General features: G+C 42.9%; 1 protein-coding gene across 1 annotated transcript in view; it reads right to left on the bottom strand.

Annotated features, from left to right (window-relative positions):
* The window catches only part of sema5b.S (semaphorin 5B S homeolog), a 116,850-nt gene extending 97,398 nt beyond the window's left edge, over positions 1 to 19,452 (bottom strand). Inside the window, 1 exon segment of the mRNA NM_001086522.1 lies at positions 19,283 to 19,452. The gene's annotated coding sequence lies outside the window, so the exon portion shown is untranslated.
* Positions 19,453 to 19,880: the final 428 nt, after the last annotated feature.

Below are 19,880 nucleotides of genomic sequence, written 5' to 3'. Positions count from 1 at the left end.
AAAAAAAGTAACTCAAGTGGTTTTTCTAGAGACGATAATATTATCAATATTTAGACAAAATGTGAACAAGCTCACACAGCTCGATGGCGGGTTGAAGAAAACAGTGTGCAAATAATGCCTACAAGGTCAACGTATACACTACTACAGCGGTGGATACGGATTACGTAAAATATATGAATGCTGCTTGAAAAAAAGTAACTCAAGTGGTTTTTCTAGAGACGATAATATTATCAATATTTAGACAAAATGTGAACAAGCTCACACAGCTCGATGGCGGGTTGAAGAAAACACTGTGCAAATAATGCCTACAAGGCCAACGTATACACTACTACAGCGGTGGATACGGATTACGTAAAATATATGAATGCTGCTTGAAAAAAGTGACTCCGGTGTTTTTTCTGGAGACGGTAATATTATGGATATTTAGACAGAATGGGAACAAGGTCACACAGCTCGATGGCGGGTTGAAGAAAACAGTGTGCAAATAATGCCTACAAGGCCAACGTATACACTACTACAGCGGTGGATACGGATTACGTAAAATATATGAATGCTGCTTGAAAAAAGTGACTCCGGTGTTTTTTCTGGAGACGGTAATATTATGGATATTTAGACAGAATGGGAACAAGGTCACACAGCTCGATGGCGGGTTGAAGAAAACAGTGTGCAAATAATGCCTACAAGGCCAACGTATACACTACTACAGCGGTGGATACGGATTACGTAAAATATATGAATGCTGCTTGAAAAAAGTGACTCCGGTGTTTTTTCTGGAGACGGTAATATTATGGATATTTAGACAGAATGGGAACAAGGTCACACAGCTCGATGGCGGGTTGAAGAAAACAGTGTGCAAATAATGCCTACAAGGCCAACGTATACACTACTACAGCGGTGGATACGGATTACGTAAAATATATGAATGCTGCTTGAAAAAAGTGACTCCGGTGTTTTTTCTGGAGACGGTAATATTATGGATATTTAGACAGAATGGGAACAAGGTCACACAGCTCGATGGCGGGTTGAAGAAAACAGTGTGCAAATAATGCCTACAAGGCCAACGTATACACTACTACAGCGGTGGATACGGATTACGTAAAATATATGAATGCTGCTTGAAAAAAGTGACTCCGGTGTTTTTTCTGGAGACGGTAATATTATGGATATTTAGACAGAATGGGAACAAGGTCACACAGCTCGATGGCGGGTTGAAGAAAACAGTGTGCAAATAATGCCTACAAGGCCAACGTATACACTACTACAGCGGTGGATACGGATTACGTAAAATATATGAATGCTGCTTGAAAAAAGTGACTCCGGTGTTTTTTCTGGAGACGGTAATATTATGGATATTTAGACAGAATGGGAACAAGGTCACACAGCTCGATGGCGGGTTGAAGAAAACAGTGTGCAAATAATGCCTACAAGGCCAACGTATACACTACTACAGCGGTGGATACGGATTACGTAAAATATATGAATGCTGCTTGAAAAAAGTGACTCCGGTGTTTTTTCTGGAGACGGTAATATTATGGATATTTAGACAGAATGGGAACAAGGTCACACAGCTCGATGGCGGGTTGAAGAAAACAGTGTGCAAATAATGCCTACAAGGCCAACGTATACACTACTACAGCGGTGGATACGGATTACGTAAAATATATTATGGCTGCTTGAAAAAAGTGACTCCGGTGTTTTTTCTGGAGACGGTAATATTATGGATATTTAGACAGAATGTGAACAAGGTCACACAGCTCGATGGCGGGTTGAAGAAAACAGTGTGCAAATAATGCCTACAGGGCAAATAATGCCTAAAAGGTCAACTTATACACTACTACAGCGGTAGTAAAATAAAAAAAGTAAAATAAAAAAAAAATGAATATTAAAAAAAAAAATTAAAGTTGGTGCTGCTGAACTACTAGGAGCAGCAGATTAGCACACCAGTCCCACTCCCCAACACTGCTAGACTAATAGCACTGGGCTCTTATAGTAGTAGTAGTAGTAGTAGTAGTAAAACAACAAAAAAATAAATAAAAGCAGTCCTTACAAGGACTACTGTTATTGCAGCAGTCAGCAGATGAGATCAGAAGCAGGACAGCTGCCCACTGCAGCTACATACAGAGCACTGCAGTAGAAGGTAGATTACTAGCCAGCAAAGCTACCTAAGCTTAAATGTCCCTCAAACCCCTGCAGACTTCTGTCCCTCCAATAACAGAGCAGTATCAAAACGATTACTAGCCAGCAAACTTTCAACTGTCCCTGAAATCACTAACAGGCAGCAGCTCTCTCCCTACACTATCTCTTCAGCACACACAGGCAGAGTGAAAAAACGCTGCAGGGCTTCGGTTTTTATAGGGAAGGGGAGTGGTCCAGGGGAGAGCTTCCTGATTGGCTGCCATGTACCTGCTGGTCTGGGGTGAGAGGGCAAAAAAAAGCGCCAACAATGGCGAACCCAAAATGGCGAACGTCGCGCGACGTTCGCGAACTTCCGGCGAGCGCGAACACCCGATGTTCGCGCGAACAAGTTCGCCGGCGAACAGTTCGCGACATCTCTACTTATCACCAGGAGTAACTCCCAGTAAGGAATCAGTCTCTACTCCTTGCAAAAGAGATGCCCCCCCAAGCTCAGACATTAATGTCAGTCTCTCAGAGATGTTGAGCAGATTGGGTTTTTCATACATTCCATCTATACTATCTAATGTTGGCCCTGGAGGATCCAGTCAGGCTTCATGTGTGATGGAAGACGGAACCATGACACCGGTGCAGTGCAGCAGGTGTAGAATGTTCCCAACCAGCGGCAAATAGAAAGGAGACATTTATAGCCACATCTGTTCTCTATCAGCAGCGTTGGCACCTTCTCTCTCTGCCCAAAGGGCTGAAACCAGGATTATGCCACTCACATGGATCAGAGCCAGGAAATGTTCAGTTTGCAGCTGAGTTTGCCGGATACATTCCCAAATAAACAAGACTTATTGCACTTTCCTTCATAGAGCTGGAATATTCTCAGCCACTCACCTTCTTCGCTTAAAGGAACAGTAAAACCACAAAATACAAGTGTTTTAAAAGAATGACAATAGTATGTACTGTTGCCCTGCACTGGTAAACCTGGTGTATTTGATTCAGAAACACAACTACATTTTACGTAACCAAGCTGCTGTCTAGCTGTGGGGCAGCCATTCAAAAAGGAGAAAAGGCACAGGATACACAGCATATAACAGATAAGCTCTGTAGCATACAATGAGATTATTCAGAATGTATCTGTTATCTATTGTGTATCCTGTGCCTTTTCTCCTTTTTCATCTTTGAATGGCTGCCTCATGGCTATACAGCAGCTTGTTAATATAAAATGCAGTAGAGTTTCTGAAGCAAACACACCAGTTGTACCACTGCAGGACAACGGTACATTATATTGTAATTCTTTTAAAACACATACATTTTTTGGTGTTATTGTCCTTTAAATCTGACTTTATTCTAGCACTTTCCTTCCTATGGATTGAACAGAATCATGTCAGGGTGCCCCCCTTTGCCTCCAACACCCTCAACTTGGATTTGAAACGCATTGTCATGCTTATATATCATATATAGCACCCCCGCATTTGCTATTATACCAACAAGGGCTGGAGCTACTGCTGGCAACAGAGATAAAGAAAATAAAACTGGCAGCTCCCGTCCACACAGACATAATTATCACATATTTATAAAGTACCAACATATTCCTCACTGCCATACAATAAATAAGAGCATACATCATGCAGCCAGATTTACATACAAAGCAATCTACAACAAAGGAATGTTCTCCAGCAAGTCAAGACCAAGATTGGTATTTCAGGTATATAGAAGCTTAATAAATAGTTATTGTCTATGGCAGAGGTTCTCTACCTTTTTTATTTGTGAGCCACAAAACAAAAGGGCAGCTCCCACTCATATGCCCTTACACAGAGTGTCTATAGCAATATAAATACACATGTATATGCAAGGAGAGCTTGGGGCTTCCGACTGGAAGAAAGAAGAGAGATTTCTCACCACGGATCTTAATATTTGTAATTGTCAGAGACACAACTGAGTGTAACAGTGTGAGATTGTTACAATCAGTCATCTGAACTAAAAACAGATTTCTCTCCCCCACCAGCACTCAGAACGTGTTAAAAAGAGCAATTTGCACTTATTTCATGGAGCACATTCTATTAGTCACACCGTGTAACGCTCTCTGACAGCAGCAATGTAATTAGTGCAGGTAATGTTCCATTCCCCGGCCTCCCAATCAGCAGCTTTATAGAAACCATTCTGCCGAGGGTACAATGTAGTATTTCCCAATAACACAAGGTGTGTGATATAAAAAGGTAACTAAACCTAAAATCCAGTGAAAAGGAGCATCTAATCCCAAAGTGCAGTTGTGTTACTTTGTTATCTACTGCCCTGGGAGTTATTACCCTCTGATATCAGCCAGTTTGTAGCTCAGGGAGGTGCCACCCATCATCCTTCAGTAGGATTAGAGGCAGGAAGTCTGATGTGCATAGGCAAACGGCCCCATCCATAATAAGAACCTTATCTGACACTGACCCTCCTCAAACAACCAGAAGTCAGTTACTTCCAGTTAGTCATTCAACCCAGTGCCTGGTTTCTAAGGTCAGTGATTGTAGCAACCAGGGAGCAATTTTAGTTTCTTTCGTTTAAATAAATTTAATTCTAAAGCAATAAAAAAGTACATTATCTACATCTGGGTTGGGCAAACTGTGGCAGATGTTGTAGAACCACAGCTCTCGACAACTCCCAGGCTGCCTGTTGGTTGCTGGGAGTTGGAGTTGTCCAGGCCCAGGTTAGACAGTAGCCATATACAACTTATTAAAATGGAAATGTGAAGTGAATTTTGCCTTTCATATTACTCACTGTCCTTTTTAGTAAAAACAATACAGAACCTTGAATGGACCCCTGGTGTAAGGTGTATTGAAAGTTATGAGCAAAAGAACTAATGTTGTCTCTCTGGGTTTTGCCTTGAAAGAACATTCCAAAACTCAGCCAAGAAAAGATTCCCCATTCTCCCACCACTGCCCTGTGAGCCTGAGAAACAGGAAAATATCTCTACCCTCTTTGTCCTGAAAGGGCCTACAAAGTCCCCTCTGATTGGCTGAGCCGGGGCCTTGGAGTTTGGCCTCCTCTATCAGTGTGTCTGCGGGGGGTCAACCAGGCTGAATGGCCATAGAGTTAACAAGATGCAGAGGCACAGGCCGGGGGGCACTGAAAGGGGAACGGCACAATTAATAGGGGAGAACTGGGGAGTTTTCTTCTAAACTAAATTCAGAGAAATAAAGCAACAGGCCCATTAATGGGAAAAAGGGGATTTCTTGCGACTTTTTCAGTCACTTAGAGGGGGTTAGTCAACCCTTTCCACTTTATGCACCAAGTCAGATCAGTCAATCAGTCACTACCAGTCAGTGTCTGTCAGTTCGTTTCTATTCTCTGGTTCCCACTCTTAAAATCTGTTCTCCAGCCCTGTTAATAAGCTGGCAACATTTTCTCAGCACTCTGCTACATTATTTGAACAAGACAGGCATGGCTGTCAATAGCAATGGCATTTACACATAACTATAAACCCAGTGAGAATGAGGAATGAATGGATTTTGGGAAGTTGCATCAGGAGTCGCAGCCAGCAGTGCAGAGAAGAGAAAGGGACAGGCAGACAGTGACAGACAATATTAATGAAGGGATATTGGGAAGTGGCTTTCATTGGGCAGAATAATGTTTTAGCGTACAGTAACACCAAAAACTGAAAGTGTATCAAAGTAATTAAAATATAATGCATTGTTGCTCTACACTGGTAAAACTGGTGTGTGTGCTTCAGAAAGACTACTATATGCTATATGCAAGCTGCTGCATAGACATTAAAGCTGGAAAAAAGAAGGCATAGGTTACATAGTAGATAACAGATAAAACAGGACTTATCTGCTATGTAACCAGTGCCTTTTCTCCTTTTTCCAGCTTGCATGGCTGCCCCCATGGCTACACAGCAGCTTATTTATATAGTAGTCTTTCTGAAGCAAACACATCGTTTTTACCAGTGCAACAGTATAATACATTTTAATCACTTTAAAATAATTTCATGTTTTAGTGCTACTGTTCCTTTAACAATAACATGGATTCTATTAATTGCACAACCCAGGGTCCAATGTCAGATAACAGGTTATGGACACTAAAATTCTGAAGAATTTTCCGGAATGTACAGGAATCCCATGTTCTGTGTGTAACTGAACTCCTACCCTTCCCAGAAATATCTCTGGTTAATGTTTCCAAACCAGGGGGCCAGTATTGGGGTAATCAAAGCAAGCTGTGTATGGGCCCAGCAACAGGATAAGCTGTTTATAGACTTGCACCTCTGTTATGGCTTTAACTCTTATGTATCCCACTTGATTATTTTGCACAGATCCAGGTACATTATCCTGTATTTATGTAGCACCAACATATTCTGCAGCACTCTACAGAAATTATAAATCATTCTCATTCGTCCCTGCCCCAGTAATCTTATAATCTAAGGTCCCTATCACATTCACACACACTAGGATCAGTTATAGCAGAAGCCAGCTAACCTGCCTGTATGTCTCTGAGTTTTAGGGTCAGGGCACACGCTCAGATTCGGGGAGATTAGTAGCCCAGCAACAAATCTCATCTTCTTCTCCCATGCCCCTGCAAAACCCAGAATGAACACGTATCATTATAGTCATTACAGTTGACTTCTGTGCCACTCTGCCAAGTACACATATGTGCCACCACCCAAACCATGTGCGAACTCCTTGCATGCTTGCACGGCACATCCCATAATTGAGCTGTTAAAACGAATCTGCCTTTTTGACTCATTATGAAAATCTGAGCTACGACATTAAATATAATATATTCAACCCAAATTAAAACATGAACAGTTGAGTAAGCACGAAGCTTAATGTTCCTGCCGTTTGCATCTTGTTTCTAAATTGTTTTAGCTGAGAGAGAGGGGGGAACAGGGACAAAGTAAAGTAAGATGGATGGTTCTGCACTGGTTCTTTTTTATTGGACATGGTTACCAACAAGCTGGGACATGGGAATGTACATCTGAATGTACATTAGCATAACAGATTGTAGAACAGTTTATTAGGTGTCTGGGGGCCACAAGCATAAAATAGAGAAGGAAAGGGGGACATTAATATTCCTCAAATCCCATACTGTTCTCTCCAGTGGGGTGCAGCAGAGTCTGCACCTCCAGGGCCCATGCACCCTGCCTCTCTTCTGCCTGCACCTGTCTCATTTGGTTCAAGTCCCCATATAATTGCAGTTTAATTCTCTAAAGAACCCACAGGTTAATGGCAAGTGGGGTAGTTTTTGGGTGCCTGTGCCACTACCCTATGCCTGATCACATAAAATGCACACATCTACAGAAAGAGGATAGTCTCATATGCAATCACCTTTTCTTCCCCAAGCTCAGCAGCACATGAGCCTCACACCCTGAATGCATTAAAGTGTCTATCTCCTAAAACAACATTGTAATTTGTCTGTAGGTAACTGTCTCTACTTCCTTTACATTTAGAAAAGCACTTCCTGGTACTTATGTGACTGCCTCTACTTCCTTTGCATGAGGGGGAGTATTACTAGTACTGGTACTCATGTGACTTTGTCTGTTTTCTTTGCATGAGGGAGTGTATTCCTGGTTCTAATGTGACTGTCTCTACTTACTTTGCACGGGGGAGTGTATTTCCTGGTACTCATGTGACTGTCTCTACTTCCTTTGCATGGAGCAGTGTATTTCCTGGTGTTCATGTGACTGTCTCTCCTTTCTTTGCATGTGGGAGTATGTTTCCTGGTACTCACATGACTGTCTCTACTTCCTTTACAAGGGGCAGGGTATTTCCTGGTGCTCATGTGGCTGTCTTGATTTCCTTTGCATGAGGGAGTGTATTTCCTGGTACTCGCATGACTGTCTCTACTTCCTTTACAAGGGGCCAGGTATTCCTGGTGCTCATGTGGCTGTCTTGACTTTCTTTGCATGGGGGAGTGTATTTCCTGGTACTCGCATGACTGTCTCTACTTCCTTTACAAGGGACAGGGTATTCCTTGTACTCACGTGGCTGTCTTGACTTCCTTTGCATGGGGGAGTGTATTTCCTGGTACTCATGTGACTGTCTCTACTTCCATTACACGGGACACTATATTTCCTTGCAGAAATGGAACTGTGATCTCCAGGGCCCAGGTGCAAGCAGACAGGCCGGATCCTCCCACCCCGCCCCTCTAGATACAGATTTAGCCACCTTCAGAGGGCCCCAAGGGGGTGCGTGTCTGGATGCGATTGCACCCCCTGCACCCCGAGTAGTTCTGCCCCTGTTTCCTGGTACTCATGTGACTGTCTCTGCTCACTTTGCATGGATGAGAGTTTGTGCCGGTACTCATGTGACTGTCTCTACTTCCTTTCTGGATAAAACACAGCAGCCCAGTCTTAATTGATGGCAATGGTATTAGATATACAGTGCATTATAGGATCAGAGCCACAGGTGCAAATATCAGGATGACACTTTATAACAAAGGCTGGTGTGCATGTATATAGATATGTTAGATACCTGGCACTGTACATTCCCATCAGTACAGGAGTAGAAAAGACAAGAAGAGCCGTATGATAAATATTGTAACTGGCAGAGTGGGGCTTTGGCTGAGGCAGAAGAAACAAATCCACTGAAGTGGATTAAATATAGGAAATGTGAATGACAGAAATATAAAATATGGAATTAAGTGCAGGGTATAATTATTGCTGACAGCATCTCTTTAGAGGGACACTCCTTTCCACTGATTTATTAATTTCTATATTTTAACCCAATCCACAACTTACAAATATTAACCATTGCTCACAGAAAACTTTCTGTTAAAATCCTCGGAACACAACATTGCTGCAAAGTCTGATTTACTCCCCTGAACATTATCTCTCCCCCCTATAGATACATAGGGCACATTGTCTCCATACATTTTCAGGTGAGACGTGCCCAACAGGAGCTGGTGCCATCACATTCATAGGGTAATTTCAAGCATTTATTGTTACACAGTCATTTTTCCCACCTAACGACCCATTTGCACCCCCTGGCATGGAACATATGGGGCACAAGGGCAGCAGATGACAGATTCAATATTTGATTCTCTCTATTACTAAAATTTTTCAATAGGTGCAGATGAGATGTGTCAGGTTTCTGGTGCAGAAAGCTCCACCTGTGCTAACAGAAATATTGGGAGGGAAGAGTCGCCGGGGAATCGCTGGACAGGAAACATCCTTTATTTTAAGGAAACAGATTTGAACATTTCTCTTTCTGGCTGAGAATCTGCACAGATGGGTCTGAAATATCCTGTCATGGACTTGGACATGTCAAGTGTGAGATTTAAGGATCTGTGACTCAGTTCAGGAACTACTGACCCGATCCCAGCCCAGAGGGAAAGTGAAGGATGTCCAAACAGAGTTTAACCCATGGGTGGCCACTGGGCCTCATTGCGCAGCTTCCTTGATTATACTGAGAATAAAAGGTATCATCTGGGAAGTACAGTAATAATACAACTCACTCATTCCTTCCAGTGTGGAAAGAAATTATCCAAATCCCTTTTCCTTACCTTTGTATTAAGCATTCAGTTGGGCATTAGAACTCCTGCTGTGCTGCACTGAACACTAACACCCAACAGAAAGCATGTATTTGAATGCTCAGATATTTGAATGAACTGACATAGGAATTTGCTTAGATAAATGCTTCAGCTCACTAAAAAGCTTCATGCCAGTAAGGATTAACCTGCTGGGAGTCCTGTGTATTCCCCTAGTTCTACTCTATATGGAATGTGTCATAATTCTATTTTCCATTTATCTTGAGCATGACTAGCAGCCACTCTGTAATCCTGATCCTGACTCTCCAAACGGATACAAGCTTTATTTAAGTCTATTACAGGGCAGCTGCTGATACAATTTGATACATTAGTTGCAGAAGAAGTGTCACATGGGGGATCAAACATTATTAGCTAATGCATCGTTAGAAAGTAAATGTTCAGGGTTAATGGATTAAAGCACAAATAATTAAATTATAAAATAAAATTTCATTTAAAATGTGAAAACAGTAGGAGTGGGGACGTGTCCCTTTAAATGGTGTATTAATGCCCCCTATACATAAAACAGATTTTTATACATGAACAGGTGTTAAAGCCTTCAGGTACAGTTAGTACCAACAGAACAATTGGTGCAGCCTGCAGGCAGCTAAGGATAATGTACGGTGAGCACTGACAAACTCCATTAAAATAAAATATCCCAGGCAGGACAGGGAAGCACTCAGAATTATTAAGTCCCTAAAATCAGAACTCCCCCAGAAAATGGTCTTTGTATAGGAACAATTTCAGGGCAAAATACACATCAATTTAGCGCTGCTGGAAATGGAACAGAACAGCCCAAAAAGCCTTTACAGAGAAAATATCCCTTATTTATATAAAGTGTTTATCGTCTATTTATTCTTACACAGTAAATACGAGAACATCGCTTCTTGCGCGCACAGAATGTTCTCTCCTAGTATAGTTTTATATATATTTATATATATATAAATATACACACACACACACGCAGGTATGGGATCCATTATCTGGAAACCTGTTCCAACTTATGCGAAGGCCATTTCCTATAGACTCCCTTTTAATCGAGTAATTCACATTTTAAAAATGTATTTCCTTTTTCTTACTAATAATAATTAAACAGTACCTTATCCTAGATCCGAACTAAAATATAATTAATCTTTATTGGGTGCAAAACAATCCTGTTAAGTACATATGGGTTGGGGGTGCCATATTGTTTCCATTAGACAGTACACTATGTGGTTGGTTCATTGTGTGCCTAGAACATTCCTTCTCTTTATATTTGTGTTTATACATATGGGTAGAAGGTGCCATATTGATTCCCCCTAAAGGTACACTATGAGGGTGTATCTTATTTTATAATCCCTCATAAAGGTTATAAATTCCAAACTGTTACTACAACTACAACATAAAGCAATTAACCCCAGCTTCCCTAAACTGCAATTTACATGGTTTGTCCCATTCTAATTCTTATGTAGTATGAAGTGAAACTTCAGTGAGCCAAATGCAGAATCTAGTAGTCCAGGGGATGGGACAGGGGAAACAGAGCACATGTTGCTCATTAGGAGTATATTATATATATATTGCTATTTGCAAGTCATTTAGAAATGAAACTCAATAAAAAGCTGCACCTGCCATAAGTATGGCTCGTGACTGGCCCATTTAGCACTGGCAAAAGGCTTTGGGCAAATAAAATATAATACTCTGCCACGTGCCTATGGACAGAATGGTGCCAAGGTGGGTTAACCCCTTCCGTGCTTAGACGGATTAGATAGAGAGGACTAAAGGCCTGCGGTAAATTGGGGACTTATTAGGGGTTTGAATGTGAGTCTTGGCAAGTTGGGGAAACCACATGTAACTTGGAGAGAGACTTGGACACAGACCCAGTCTCACTGGAAGGAGCTGGCGCTGCTCAACTGTACAGCTGTGAAACAGATGAGTCGAACCAAGATGATGTATGTTAAATCTAAGGATTGCAATCACGCAGACTCTTGCTGAACTTCATCTCCCAACATGCCTCATTCAGTGGACTTTGACATGGGGAGAATTATTTCGCAGGTGAGTTATAAATAATTAGAGAGTGTCACCAAGAGGCATAACTATAGAGGAAGTAGACCCTGCGTCTGCAGGGACCCCCAAATGTATAGTGGGCAATAATTAATTAACAATTTCAATATATATTGGTAAAATAGGACAACATCTGGATATGTTGGGGGCCCTAAAATTAATTTGCTATGGGGCCCAGTAATATCTAGGCACGCCACTGGTGTCAGCCCCCAAAGTGGGGGCTCACAGCACACAGCTGTTATTAGAGACAAGCGGGGTGTCAGAAAAATGAAATTAAATGAAATGAGCATATATTTTCTACCTTCAAGCCCAAAAATTAGATTGTAAGCCCTGGGTTTATATATTTTTTTTTAAACATTACACATTTCCAGGAAGTTGTATGCAAATGTATTGCTACGGGAATCAGCAGTCCATTTCTGTTCTCTTCTCTAGGGCTTCTGACTATTGAAACAATGTAGCAGAAGTCAGCTGGCCTGTGAAGAAGCATTGTTTCAAGAGATAGCAGTGTGCTCTGATACTGTAAGACTCCCACTATTTGTGGGATGTCTATGGCAGCGACTGGTAAGGGTTAGCAGAGAGTGAAGTTCCACTAAGCACAGATAATGCAGACAGAGAACATCGCTACAATTATTACTTGATGCCTAGAGCCACAGAAAATTCCATTCTTACTGAGAATTCTCTTACAGGCGAGTCGGCAGTTGAATTCTTATTAAACCCCTCATTTTTAGAGGCTCGTTGGCTGCATCGCCTCCCACTGACTGACAAGAAGAGATGAATATTCAGAGGCTCAGTATGATGGTTCTTTCGGACAGAACATGTTGCAGACAAGTGGGTGAGATGAGTGCCTAAGTATAAGGACAATTTTCTCTTCTATGAACCAGATCTCATTACTTTCTCTTTTTTCTTAACTAAATTTTCTTTTATACTAAGAGGCAGATACTGAAAAATGATTTACTTCATTAAATACAATCCTGTTCTGCTCTATACAGCGGGCACCTTGTTGAGCTGCCCCAGATGATTATATAGGTGTTTTTCTATTTCTGGGAGGCACTTCACTGAAATGTTATTGCGGATGTAAGTTAATGAGAAACAGGTTTATAGATGATCAGTTGTAGTACCATCTCTCACCAGCGGGCAAATCTGTCCTCCCCGAATCTAGCGCAGGCGACTTTTCATTGTAGCCTATGGGGAAAAACACTGAGGCAGTTCTGGGGGAGATAGTCGATCAAAAGACGAGGCAATTAGTCACCAGGCGACAAAATCTCCCCGAATCTCCTTGTGTGGACTAGCCCTAAAAGAGCAGTTTATCAGGAGCCATTTAACCTGCCAGCATGGTTTTGGGCTATTGGAGTATAGCAACTCAAACACACAGGCAGCAAGCAGATAGTGCCCTGGTCAGAAATGAACGATCCCCTCTAAGACAGTGTCTTATCTGCCAGAAGCCAGGCAATCCATATACAGAACAGAATGAACTCCAAAAGCAAGTGGGAATTTTACAGCAGTGTGCCAATCTGGAACTTGGGACAAGGGAATCACAAGGGAGAAATAGAGGAGCACAGAGTAAAAGAGAGGGGCACCACACACAGGGGCACTTTAACTTGAGCCACCACATCTCTGTTTATTTCACAGCTCTGAGCTCAGATCAGCAATTCAGGGACAATAAGACAAGATTCAAAGTTAACTGAACACCAGGAGAGATCACATCCATATGGGTAAGTGTCAAGAGCCGACTCAGCGGAAGGGACCGGGCCCTATGGTGCTCATAGAACTGGTGTCACTGCAGAGCTAATATGCTCCACTCAGGGGTTAGATCAGACCATTAGGGAAAACAATGAACCCAATCAGAACCTAATAGGAATTTAATTTATGCTGAAAATATCTAACAGTATAACGTGCCCTTATCTAAATATTTACATTACCACAACCAAAGGGGCCCCTTCCATGCCCTCTCTGAAAACAGTCCCCATCCCCACAAAATGCTTGGAGCTCTGAGAGAGACATAAAGGGATGTACAGAAAAAAAGTCGAAAGCCTGTGGGCCCCAAACACTAACCTGTAACAGGGGATCATTGTGAAATCCTTGCAGAATGCCCTGATAAATTTAACCCTTTAGGCATTTTCAGTTTATATAATAAGAATGGACAGTTTGTTTATAGGCATCTAAACAAGGGGGTGGTGGGTCAAGCTGAGTCTAAACACCAGGGCCATGACCCAAAGGCAAGGAGGTGAGAGTATCAATTGATTAAATTCACTGCCCTTCCCCCATAACTCCCTCCCAGGCTCAGTTTCATTACTTCTCAGACTACTTAGCAATGGAGCAGGGAACAGGGAACCCCCCCCCCCCAGAGTGAGTTTATTTTTGAACTACAACTCCCAATATTATCTGCTAGATTGAAAACTGATTTATGTTGTCTTCAGGGCCCACCTCCCTCTAATAACAATTGGCTGCCTTCATTGTAATGATTGAAATCCCTGAATAAATCCCTGTCACACGCTTTATATTGGTGTGTGCGGCAGTAATGCTGTTAAACTGTTTTATACGGTGCTTTAACTATCTGCCCAATTTCATGCAATCTACAAATTCATTCTCAGACCAGAATTTACAGCCCAGCGCTTGTCGCTGTCCCACATGCCAACAACACTGTCCCTCTGATCTAGACTGCCCCCTATTGGTGATCAAGAGAAGGACAGCGCACACAATGAAAGAGTCAGACAATGGGGATTATTTCATTGCTGCACTTCGCTGCTCAGCGGATTTGAAAAGACCGTTAACCACTTCAATGCCATAGGGCGAAATGTCTCCACTTATATTGTCAGTTGAGTTTCAGCAATATCTTGTGTTACTATACATACAATCCCACAGTTACTATACACACTATCCCACAGTTACAGTTTTAAGAACATTTCTTAGACTCTGCTTTGGGTGATGATTAGGTACCATGCTGGGCTAACAGTGTCTTTATCAACGGCATATTTAAACCCTCTATACCCTGCAGTATAGGAAAGGGTCCCTCAGCAACCCATCCAAATAATTAATTTCTCAGGCACCTTAGGGCTGCACCCCTTCCCCATCTGCATTCACTGTGTAGTGTGGCTGCAGGAGGGAGGCTAGGAGAGCAGTAATAGGTATTTCTCTATGTGGGGCCTTTCACTGTTCGGTATAGGGATCCTCTGCTTCCTTGGGCAGTTACAGTGCTACTGGTGATCAAATGGGAAGTAGTACATTTTACAGAGTGACTGCTCTACAATCGTGTGTCTGGTCCCCCTGCTGCATGCACAACTGTCTGGAGTCTGCTCATATATGTACCATTGTCTGGGCTTGCCACTGTGCCTGCCATTGTCTGGACTCGCTGCTACACACGCGATTGTCTGGACTCGCTACTCCACACACGACTGTCTGGACTCGCTGCTACACACACTTTCCCACTGTAACAATCTCTGATACAATGTATCCTGCCGCACACCACATGTGAACAGGCAGATGAAGCTGTAACTGTTGAGGTATATTTATCCCAAAGGGAAGGAGCTACTCCCTTTAAATGGAGGGACCCTTCTATTAGCAATTTTATGAATGAAGAGACCACCTAGAAGTTCTACCACCACCCCCCCACACACACACACACCTGGAATGGACTGATGGGCTGCACTGAGAAACACAGGATATTTGGATTTAGTACATTCCCTCCCCTTGTGTGTGACAAAAGGGGTCAGGCTGGGGCAGCACTGCCAGGGTTCAAGGCTGTGTATGTACAAACAAAGCAGATCCCTGGGACCCTCGCCAATTCCCTGCAGTCCTATTTATATAGGGCTGACATATGCCATAATAATTTACAAAGATTACACAATATTCACATCTGTAATAAATACTAATAATAATACTGAAAATATGCAACTATATATAATTTTCTTGTACTTATTTCTGCTAGAGCTTTTCCCTCTTCCCAAGATTCTGGGAGTCCAGGACAAATCCCACCAGTAAAACATATTTCTACAAAATAAAGATTGATGCCTGAAAAGCCCTTCTCCACTGCCCTACTCCACTTGGCACTGCACTGCTTTGCTGTGGGACACAGAGGGGTTTATTCAATTTCAGCCGGTGTGAGGCCCTGGGGAGTAATTCTAACTCTGCGGGTGCAAAGAACAAAGGGGTAATTCCCTCACTGCCAGAGTGGGGCACGGGGAGGGGGGGGGGTAATTCTGATACTGCGTTGTACTACAGGCATCTTCTTATTTATACCCAATCGAACAACTGTCAGCTGTCAAAATGTAAAATATATGCATGAAGCCAGAGATGCTGAGCGCTGCAGTCCTGCCACCATTTAACTGTTTGTGCTTTACAGTTACCCCATAGTAATGAGGGTTAAATATTCCTGTGTGGGATTTTAACACATGAAAAAAAAATGAACAATTATAGCAAGGACTGCACCACCCAGCAGAGAGCAGGTTGCAAGAGTAGCAGGGAGTTTCTTTTATTTTCTATTAAATTCTTGCAGGTGCGCAACAGGGGAACGCAAACAGGCCCGGACTGGCAAATGCCAGAAGGGCTGCCATAAGATGCCATAGAAAGTCACTATTTAGTGGGCTGGTGAGGAGCTTATATTTACTCCCAGTCCAGACCCGGATGCAAACAAGACACACACACACGTATATATACACAGTTATATATTGTTACTTGTATACGCAATGCTGTGCATTCTGTTTATTAATAGCACAGACAGGGAGAACACACAGTGCAGTACATAATTTATATGCACAGTTACAGAGATTAAATGCGGCAGTTTGGGAGATACAGGAGGAAGGATGTTCCTGTCCCAATGAGCTCACAATCTAACTTAAAATCGGATAGGTTTAAGCGGAGGAAATGTTTAGACTTTCTGCATAAGAGCAAGCCCTTTCCTAGTTGACATAAAGCTCTTGTACCTGTCATGTTCTCAAAACTGTACAAAGCCATTTGCTGTGACACCCATATACCAAAATCCCCAATGCTTTATCCGTTTAGTTCTGCCAGCAAAGTGTTTCAAAGGGGTGGTTCACTTTTAAGTTAACTTTTGTATGTTATAGAATGACCAATACTAAGTAACTTTCCAATTGATCTTCCTTATTTTTTATGGTTTTTTTTCCTTATTTTGTCATTTTTCAGCTTCATAAGGGGGTCATTGACCCCATCTAAGAACAACTGATCTCTAAAGCTACAATTGTACTGTTATTGCTACTTTTTATTACTCGTCTTTCTATTCAGCTACTCTACTATTCATATCCCAGTCTCTTATTCAAATGTGTGCATGGTTGCTAGGGTTATTTCAACCCTAGCTACCAAATTGCTTAAATAGCAATCCGGAGAGCTTTTGCATAAAAGGCTAAATAACACAAAAAAATAAAAAATTTAAACCAGTTGCAAATTGTCTCAGAATACATATATCTACAGTATACCAAAAGTGAACTCAAAGGTTAACAACCCCTTAAAACACCCAGCTAATAAACTGAAACTACAACTCCCTGCACCCTTTGACAGCCACTTTGAATGTAACTGTTATACGCACCAGGCTCTTCAAGGGGAAGTCTGGTTTCCTCATTCAGGAAAGATGCAGCCTGACATCAAGGAAATGAACTGAACATTTCCGGATGCTCTTCCCACCATTCACAAGCACAGTCCTCTCCAATGCCAGCAGGGAAGTAGTTAAAACAGACCTCTAGTTTATTTTCTTTTAGTCCCTGAATAAAGTCCAGTTTGTAATACACCCCCCCCCCCCTTCGCTAATACACACACAGGGAAGGGGATGTTTAACTCTCTCAGAGCCCCTAACACTGCAACCATTCAGCAAACACAGACCTATAAAAGCACCCGCCAGTCTTGCAACTGTTCACTAAAACACAGTCCCACCAGAGACCCCAATCCAAGCCAGTCCCACTTATACTACCATTTAACAAAACACAGCCCCATTATTATTGCCCACAGTCCTGTGCCTGCTCCACAAAATGCAGCCCCATCGAGACCCTTCAGCCTTGCCAGTGTGCACCAAACTTAGCCCCATCAGAGCCCCTGGCTATGCAAGTGTGCACCAAGCTTAGTCCCATCGAAGTCCCCAGCTCGGCCAGTTTACAGCAAGCTTAATCCCATTAAAGTCCCCAGCTCAGCCAGTTTACACCAAGCTTAGTCCCATTGAAGACCCCAGCTTGGCCAGTTTACACTAAGCTTAGTCCCAACAAAGTCCCCAGGTCTACCAGTTTACACCAAGTTTAGCCTTATCAGAGCCCTTACCAAGCACAGCAAACTAAACAAGCAGAAAGAGAGGAGTTGATTCCATCAGACACTGATCCACTTTCCAGATTATTGGGCTTGACAACAAATTCATTTTATTGACTCCCTCAGTCTGACCCACAGGGAACTGTCTCCAAGGTAACACCTACAGCAACCGCTTGAGAAAATATAACAGGTTGCAAGCTCTTTAGGCAAGAGTTTATAAGAATGCAGCAACTGATTTTCCAGTTGGGCAAGAAAAAGGGGGGGATAAAAGTTCTTATTATTTTAAAATGAAGTTGAATTTGGAGTGTCCCTTTCTGGTCAAATACAAGTGAGGGATTCACACAGGGGGGTGGGCAAGGGGATCACGCAGGGGGGATTGGGCAAGGGGGTCTGTTTGTTTTTTTTGTCTCCCAGTTCTAAACCGTTTCTCCTTTTTTGATGTTTATGGAGACGTGACGGGAAGGTTAATGAGCAAAACCCCCGACCACAAAGACATAAATTACCATCTGAAAAAAAATCATTAAATTCATCCCATAAGAATCCCGCCACCACCATCAAACTACCTATCATCCTGCAAACTACCCCAGTTCAACCCTTTGGTACCCTAAGAGAGTGACACATGCTCCCGCTGATAATAGGTTAAAGATCTCTCTTTATAGGAACCATAACATTATTACTTTGGTAGATCATAGGGTGGGATTATTGCCCCCTGGGGAATAATATTTGGGCATAATGCCCTGTTATTATTAATATAACTTGAACCCTACATCTGTTATTTATTACTACAACTCCCAGAATCCCCTGAGAGCTCTTGCTACAATTGCAACCGCTTTGCTGACAAGAAATAAACACTTTGGGGCCTCCTGCCCTACAAGTGCTTCACTAAGGGAACACACACAGAAGGCTGGCACCCCACTGTCATATTGGCATATGTTTCCTGGGGTAACTGAACTCACTGCCTTTTATGCCCCCTTTTGAGACCCTCAAACGTGAGAATTACGTTTCCACTAATTGACAAAGGGATTAATAGCCCTGATATATGAGCCCATTGTGCCGCTGTCAGCTTGATAAATTGGCACTGGGATGGGCAGGGTGCCTAATGGGGCATTACAAGGACAAGGGGGTGACTGATGGGGGTACCTGAGTTTGTTTGTGAAAAAGAAGGTGCCACTATGGTATTGAGGTGTCAGGGCTGCTATATCACAAAGTAATTACTGGGGAAAGGAAGAGCCTCAGTATAGGGGCACAACTGAAATCAAATTAGTGTAAAATAGAGAATTTGTCTCTTTAACAAATGTAAATCCCAGGCCCCCAAAACAGCCTTCGAATAACACAAAACATTTCCAAGCAGCGTCACAGACCGGGTACTTACTGGGTCGGAGATGGGGGTCCTCAGGGTATGAGAGTGCTGCAGGGTCGGGGGTCCCACAAGTACAAAGAAGAGCGGAGAATGACCAGTTCTAGGCAGCAGCTGATTCCCGAGTGAGGCGGTACAGATCCCAGCGTTCCAGGGGCACAACAGATTTCCGAGGTCCCGGGAGGAAAGAGTTGATCCGGCAGCAGGCAGCGGACAGTGAGCTCAGCACGGAGCAGCGGCTGTAACACAGAGCGGAGCTGCAGGGAGAGGAGGGGGAGGAGCTGATGTCAGTGACGTGTGTCAGCCTCCTGCACTGGCCTCTCCAGCGCCCCTCCCTGGCACATGGGTATTGGGCACTAAATCATATCTGGCAAATGCTCATCAGGCGCTTGCGAGTTGCGAGGTGCATCATGGCTCTGCAGACTGGACCATCTAAAGGGCACACGGCTCTCCGACTGGTGCTGTGTAAAGGGCCACTATTTAAAGGGCACACTGCGCGCTACGGGCTGGCGCTGTGTAAAGTGATACTTCACAACTCCCGCTATTTAAGGAGTACAATAGCATACCTCCCAAGTCCCAACATTTTGGAAGTAAAAAAGAGGGACATTTTTTT

This window comes from Xenopus laevis, chromosome 9_10S (assembly GCF_017654675.1).
Source record: "Xenopus laevis strain J_2021 chromosome 9_10S, Xenopus_laevis_v10.1, whole genome shotgun sequence".
In the NCBI taxonomy this organism is placed as follows: domain Eukaryota; kingdom Metazoa; phylum Chordata; class Amphibia; order Anura; family Pipidae; genus Xenopus; species Xenopus laevis.
The sequence above is the reverse complement of the archived record's forward strand: the minus strand, read 5'-3'. Positions and strand labels throughout refer to the sequence as shown.